At 34.1% G+C, this 8,003-nt stretch overlaps 1 non-coding gene across 1 annotated transcript; it reads right to left on the bottom strand.

Annotated features, from left to right (window-relative positions):
• Positions 1–7,620: 7,620 nt before the first annotated feature.
• LOC148567491 (small nucleolar RNA R71) lies at positions 7,621–7,728 on the bottom strand. The gene has a single exon (XR_015882360.1). It is a non-coding gene; the product is annotated as a small nucleolar RNA R71 (small nucleolar RNA).
• Positions 7,729–8,003: the final 275 nt, after the last annotated feature.

Here is an 8,003-nt window from a genome sequence, read left to right as displayed (position 1 = left end):
TTTTCCTCTACATAACCATATAACATATCAAGGATATAAATAAGGTGATATGGCTGTCTCCCTCCCTCTTCAATTCATTTTTCAAGGAAACATGCTTAAACATGTGTTTTCTTGATGTTCTTCCTTAGGAATCATGCTAAACTTGACTTGAGGCCCAAGAAACATTAATTTCCAGTAACTCTAAGGTGAGATATCCCTTTCTAATGTGCTGAGTGAGATTTGGTCAGTTGAGGGTTTTTGAATTTAAAGTTGTTCTTGATGTGATTTAGGAGAAAAAAGTGCTTTAAGAACACTTCAACGAGTAACCAGATTTGGAGCAGCAAATCAAGGTAGCGTTTGATGAAATTAATTAATTGTGTTTGAGATGTGTGATTATGATATGGTTTGGTTATGCTTGAAATTGATTGTTTATATGAGTGATTCTTGTTGAAATTTTGGTGAAAATTTGATGAAATTTGATGATATTCAACTTTGAAGTTGTGTTCTTCATGGATGCCGAAAAAACGAACCCTAGGACTTAAATTGGGGTTGAATTTGTGTTGAAATCAAGTAGGAAATAAGGGGCTTTAGTGGCTGCAATTTTATTTTGAATTATGGTAAAAATTGGTTGCTGAAAAGACTGAAAAACATGTAAAAACAAAGAAAGAATTAGAAGAATTTATGAATAACACGAAGAACACTTTGAGTGTGGTGAAGAACATTGAAGAACACCTTTTAGATCTTAAAAAGGGCAAGGTTGTAATTATTTTGGTGTTTGAGGGGTTATTTGGTAATTTCTGAAAGTTAGAGTGGTTAAAGTAGAAATATTAAAAGTTACGGATGGTAAAAAGTGAAGTTTAAAGGTTAAAAGTTAAAGTAGGGTAGTTTTCGAAAATTTAATGATAAAATAATAAATAATAATAAAATATTAAATAATAATATTTAATTAAAAATAATATTTTAATAAAAATAATAAAATAATACAGAAAAGGCAGTTTTCTGTAAAAGCTTTAGAAAGACAACTTTAAGCTCAGAATCTCATAATTACCTTCATAAAACACTTAAGGAGTGGTAATAACATATTAGTGAGGCAAAGATAAAGAAAAGATAAAAAAGTTAAAGAAGAGATGAAAATCAGAGAAAAAGTCCGTAAAATTTTAATGACAGAAAAACAGATAGAGATTAGTGAACGAACTAGGGCAACATAGTTAGTCCTTGAGTTGCGGCTAGGGTTAGGTATAATATGAAAAGTTAAACTATTTTAGTATAGACTTAATGAACCTATACTTGGGACAGGCTAACTATTCATACCGAAATTTACATAAGCTTTAAATACATACGTTAAGCAGAGAAACCAAAGCAGAGTAAAGAGATTACAGAGAAAAGAGTAACCAGAGAAGAGTAAAGAGATACCGAGAATAGAGTAACCAGAGTAGAGTAAAGTGATCAAGAGAAAAGAGTAATCAGATCAGAGTAGAAAGACAAAGAGAAAAGAGTAATCTGATAAAGAGAAATAGTTTGAGTTAAGATGTTGTAAAAGTACAAGCTGTAAAGTTTGTATAGTATGATTGAATGGTGAAAGAAAGAGGTACTGCATAAGAATGTGAAAGTGATGATGAATAATGAGAATGATAATGAATGATGATAATGAGAATGATTATGTAAGAATCTGTTGCAGAGAGGCAGTCAGATAGATGGTGGTACAACCACTAAGAGTGCATTCCTGGGATACCTTGCTATAATGCTTTGCTGTAAGACAGAGGTTGCTTACAGAGGTATCAAGATTAGTGTGCTCCTGTAAGACAGAGGTTGCTTACAGTGAGTGTGTTGTTGCTCCTGTAAGATAGAGGTTGCTTCTAGTGAGTGTGTTGTGCTCCTGTAAGACATAGGTTGCTTATAGTGAGTGTGTTGGGCGTATATCGGCTAATAAGTGCCGGCCTGCAAGACAAAGGTTGCTTGCAATGGATACCCTGCAAGATAAAGGTTGCTTGCAGTGGGTATTGCCAATAGGAAAGCCTTATCCAGACAGAGGTTACTGGGTAACGTCGGGAGTGGGTATGTAACTGACAAATGATCTCATTACCTGCACTAGGGCTAGTCATGCATTATATTTGTTTGTGCATTTCCTCTGTTATGATTGTTGTTTGAATGTATCCTTTCTTTGTTTGTTACTAATGCCCTCGAGCCTTGGCATGCCCACGTTAAGGGCCACGTTAGTTACACTAACGTGGATCATTAACGTGGAAAAGAGGGACAAGGAGCAGCATTATTAGTAAAAGTAAGTGCCAATAATGCTTGCGAAGGGCTAAGAGGCTACGTTAGTAGTCACGTTAGTACCACTAACGTTGAAGTTAACGTGGATTAATTGGTTTGGAACATTAGTGACAAAGTTATCGTCACTAACACTTTCGAACCCAAGTTTACACTTAACGTTAACACCACTAACGTCCTAACTAACGTCCTACCATGCCTAACTCACATTCTTTCTGCAAGCAAAGCTGAGCCCAATGAAGACTATAACTGCTTCAACTAAAGATCAAGGGCCCATATCCAACACTTGAAGAGCTAACTAGAAGATCAGAAGAGTAGTATATATAGGGATAGTTTTGAATTAAAAGAGGAGGATCTACAATTTTGGGGAACTACACTTTGTACATTTTACTTTCTCTGCAACTTCTAGTTTAGTTTTCAGAATGTACTCTTCTCTATCATCTTCCATTTCTAGAGCTATGAACAACTAAACCTCTTTTCATTGGGTTAGGGAGCTCTATTGTAATTTGATGGATCAATTATAGTTTTCATTCTTCTTCTTCTTCTTTCTTTTCTCTTGATTTACTAGAAATCTTTCGATCTTAAATCAATTGGTTAGTTGTCTTGGAAAAGAAACTCTCCATAATTGGATCTCCTCTGAGCCTTGGAAAAGGGATGAGGAGATCATGCTAGAATTGCTTTCTCATGTTGGACCAAATTGGGGTTTGGATGGATATAGTGACATATAATCCTACCAACACTTTGATTTAGAAATACATGTGGTATAATCAGTGACCACACTTCATCTCTTCCCATGAGCAATTAAATCAAGGAATTGGGCAATTGTTCAAGCTTAGAGAGATTGGGTTACCAAGGAATTGGGATCCAATCACTTAAGATTGCCAAGGAGATTAATGAATGCATTGATTGAGGAAGAGATGAGAATGAACTTGATCCAGAGAATGCAACATCTCCTAAGCCCAATGAATCCCCCATTTCTGATCTTTCCCATTCTCTTTATCTTATGCCATTTATTTTTATGCTCATCTCCCCAAATCCCCTTTTAAGATTCTGCAATTTACATTCCGTCATTTATTTCCAGCACTTACATTTTTGTTATTTGCTTTCCCGCCATTTAATTTTCTACAACTTCTCAATTCAATTTCTGCTTAGCTCAACTAGAACCTTCCTCTAATTAAAGGTGCTTGACCAATCAATCCCTTTGGGATTCGACCTCACTCTATTGTGAGTTTTGACTTTACGACAATTCGGTATACTTGCCGAAGGAAAATTTGTTGAGAGACAAGTTTCTGTGCATTACCTCTCACCTGTCATCAATCAAACATGCAATCAAAGCCTAACAAAAATCATAAGGTTTTGCATCATTCATAATAATCATCTAAATTGTGCATAAATCTTTTGATTTTGTATAAAATAAACAATGTTTGATTGAGTTAAGATAAACATGAGATTCTACTCCAATCACTTACTTATTGTGCAAGAAAGTGCATAAAACCTAATAAAAGCCAGGAAAAATGCTAGTAAAACTAGCATAAGATGACTTGTCATCACAACACCAAACTTAAATCTTGCTTGTTGATGAGCGGATAATTTATACGCTTTTTGGCATTGTTTTTAGGTAGTTTTTAGTATAATTTATTTAGTTTTTACTATATTTTTATTAGTTTTTTGTGCAAAATTCACATTTCTGGACTTTACTATGAGTTTGTGTATTTTTCTATGATTTCAGGTAATTTCTGGCTGAAATTGAGGGACTTGAGCAAAAATCTGATTCAGAGGCTGAAAAAGGACTGCAGATGCTGTTGGATTCTGACCTCCCTGCACTCGAAATGGATATTTTGGAGCTATAGAAACACAATTGCTGCACTCTCAATTGCGTTGGAAATTAGACATCCAGGGCTTTCCAGCAATATATAATAGTCCATACTTTGCCCGAGTTTTGACAACGCAAACTGGCGTTCAAACACCAACTTCCTGCCCTATTCTGAAGTTAAACACCAGAAACAGGTTACAAACCAGAGTTAAACGCCACAAACAGGCTGCAACCTGGTGTTTAACTCCAGGAGAAGTCTCACACCAAATGGGCCCCGGAAGTGGATTTCTGCATCATTTACTTATCTCTGTAAACCCTAGTAACTAGTTTAGTATAAATAGGACTTTTTACTATTGTATTCGACGTCTTGGTTATTCTAGTTCCCCCTCTGGGGCTGAAGCCAATGAACATCATTATCACTTATGTATTTTCAACGGTGGAGTTTCTACACCCCATAGATTAAGGTGTGGAGCTCTGCTGTTCCTCATGAATTAATGCAAAGTACTATTATTTTTCTATTCAATTCAAGCTTATTCTTATTCCAAAATATTCACTCGCACTTCAACCTGATGAATGTGATGATCCGTGACACTCATCATCATTCTCACCTATGAACGCGTATCTGACAACCACTTCCCTTCTATCTGCAATAGCTTGAGTGTTTATCTGTTAGCCTCCATTCCGAAAGATTAGAGTCTTCGTGGTATAAGCTAGAATCAATTGGCAGCATTCTTGAGATCCAGAAAGTCTAAACCTTGTCTGTGGTATTCCGAGTAGGATTTGGGATGGGATGACTGTGACGAGCTTCAAACTCGCGAGTGTTGGCCGTAGTGACAGACGCAAAAGGATCAATGGATCCTATTCCAACATGAGTGAGAACCGACAGATGATTAGCCATGCGGTGACACTACATTTGGACCATTTTCACTGAGAAGATGGACGGTAGCCATTGATAACGATGATCCCCTAACATACAGCTTGCCATGGAAAGGAGTATGAATGATTGAATGAGGGCAGTAGGAAAGCAGAGATTCAGAAGGAACAAAGCATCTCCATACGCTTATCTAAAATTCTCACTAATGAATTACATAAGTATCTCTATCTTATTTTATGTTTTATTTATCTTTTAGTTATCAAAACCTCATAACCATTTGAATCTGCCTGACTGAGATTTACAAGATGACCATAGCTTGCTTCAAGCCGACAATCTCCGTGGGATCGACCCTTACTCACATAAGGTTTATTACTTGGATGACCCAGTACACTTGCTGGTTAGTTGTGCGGAGTTGTGAAAAAGAATGGAGATTATGAACATGTGTGCACCAAGTTTTTGGCGCTGTTGAGATCACAATTTCGTGAACTAAGTTTTTGGCACCGTTGCCGGGGATTGTTCGAGTTTGGACAACTGGCGGTTCATATTGTTGCTCAGATTAGGTATTTTTATTTTAATTTTAAGCTTTTTGTTTTTATTATTTTTATTTTCGAAAAAAAATTAAAAAAAAAAAATAAATTATTTTATGTTCTTAAGAATTTTTAAGAATGAATTCTAGAGTTTCAGATGATGCTTTTATCATCACAGGAGCTAGTTGATTCCCATCAATTTGGCTGTTGTATGTAATGTCCTGCTGAAGCTTGGCTAGCCATGTCTAATCCTTTTAGACTGAAGCTTTAGACTAACATTGCATGATTCCTGGAATTCGTATTAAAAATTTTGAATTTCTTTATTTTCTTTTTCCAAATAATTTTCGAAAAATACAAAAAAATTAATAAAATCATCAAACCAAAAATAATTTTATGTTTCTTGTTTGAGTTTTGCGTCAAATTTTAAGTTTCGTGTCAATTGCATGTGTTTTAATTTCCCTTTAATTTTCAAAAATTCATGTGTTCTTCATGATCTTCAAGTTGTTCTTGATGATCTTCTTTGTTTGATCTTTGTATTTTCTTGTTTTGTGTCTTTTCTTGTTTTTCATATGCATTTTCAATTTGTTAGTGTCTAAACATTGAAAATTTCTAAGTTTGGTGTCTTTCATGTGTTTCTTTTCTTAAAAATGTTTCAAAAATAAGTTCTTGGTGTTCATCTTGACATTCAAAGTGTTCTTGGTGTTCATCTTGACATTCAAAGTGTTCTTGGATGCATTAGGTGTTTTGATTCATAATTTTCATGATTTGTTTCAATTTACTATTTTTCTCTCTCATCATTAAAAATTCAAAAATAAAAAATATATCTTTCCTTGTTTTACTCATAAATTTCAATTTCAAAATTCTATCTTTTCAAATATTTTTTAAAAATCAAATCTTTTTCATTTATTTTTATATATTTTCGAATTTTTTTTTAAAAATTGATTGTCAAAATCTTTTTCCTATTCTTACTTCATATTTTTGAAAATCTCACTAACATTTAATTTTTAGATTCAAAAATTTCAAGTTGTTAATTGCCTATTAAGAAAGGTTCAATTTTTAAATCTTAAAATCATATCTTTTTGTTTCTTGTTAGTCAAGTAATCAACTTTAATTTCAAAAATAAAATCTTTTAAAATTTCCTTTTTAAACCTTTTTCAAATTGATTTTCAATCATATCTTTTTCAAAATTTAATTTCAAAATCTTTTTCTAACTTCTTATCTTTTCAAATTTGGTTTTCAAATCTTTTTCAATTAACTACTTGACTTTTTGGTTTGATTTTAAAAAGTTTTCTATTTCAATCATATCTTTTTCAAAACCACGTAACTACTTTTATCTCTCCAATTTTCGAAAATTACTAACGTCTTTTTTAAAATTTGTTTTAATTAACTAATTGTTTAAAATTTTAATTTAATCTTATATCTCTTTTTAATTTTCAAATTCTAACTAATAATTAAAATAAAAACAAAAATATTTTCCTTCTCTTTTTAATTAAATTCGAATTCTCTCCCCCTCTCTCATCTCCTTCTTCTATTCTTCTCTTCTTCTACTCACATAAAGGAATCTCTATACTGTGACATAGAGGATTCCTCTTCTTTTCTGTTCTCTTATTTTTCATATGAGTAGGAACAGGGATAAAGACATTCTTATTGAAGCTGATCTTGAACCTGAAAAGACTCTTAAGAGGAAACTAAGAGAAGCTAAAGCACAACCCTTTGGAGAGGACCTGACAGAAATTTTCGAAAAAGAAGGAGACATGGCCGAACCCAAAAACAATGGTGGAGATGCAAGGAAGTTGCTTGGTAACTTTATTACACCCTCTTCTGACTTCTATGGAAGAAGCATCTCAATTCCTGCCATTAGAGCAAACAACTTTGAGCTTAAGCCTCGATTAGTTTCTCTAATGCAACAGAATTGCAAGTTTCATGGACTTCCATTGGAAGATCCTCAACAATTCTTAGCTGAATTCTTGCAAATTTGTGACACTGTCAAGACCAATGGAGTTGATCCCGAGGTCTACAGGCTTATGCTTTTCCCTTTTGCTGTAAGAGACAGAGCTAGAACATGGTTAGATTCACAACCTAAGGAAAGCCTGAACTCTTGGGAAAAGCTGGTTAGTGATTTCCTGACCAAATTCTTTCCACCTCAAAAGATTAGCAAGCTTAAAGTGGAAATCCAATCCTTTAGACAGAAGGAAGGTGAGTCCCTCTATGAAGCTTGGGAAATATATAAGCAATTGATCAAAAGGTGTCCTACTGATATGCTTCCAGAATGGAGCATCATATGTATATTCTATGATGGTCTATCTGAGTTGTCAAAAATGTCATTGGACCATTCTGCAGGAGGATCTCTTCATCTGAAAACTCCTGCAGAAGCTCAGGAACTCATTGAAATGGTTGCAAATAACCAGTTCATGTACACCTCTGAGAGGAGTCCTGTGAAAAATGGGATGCCTCAAAAGAAGGGACTTCTTGAAATTGATACTCTAAATGCCATATTGGCTCAGAACAAAATATTATCTCAGCAAGTCAATATGATTTC

This window comes from Arachis ipaensis, chromosome B4 (genome assembly GCF_059453495.1).
Source record: "Arachis ipaensis isolate K30076 ecotype BB chromosome B4, ASM5945349v1, whole genome shotgun sequence".
Classification (NCBI taxonomy): Eukaryota; Viridiplantae; Streptophyta; class Magnoliopsida; order Fabales; family Fabaceae; genus Arachis; species Arachis ipaensis.
Note: the sequence above shows the minus strand (reverse complement) of the source record. Positions and strands in the feature narration are given on the sequence as shown.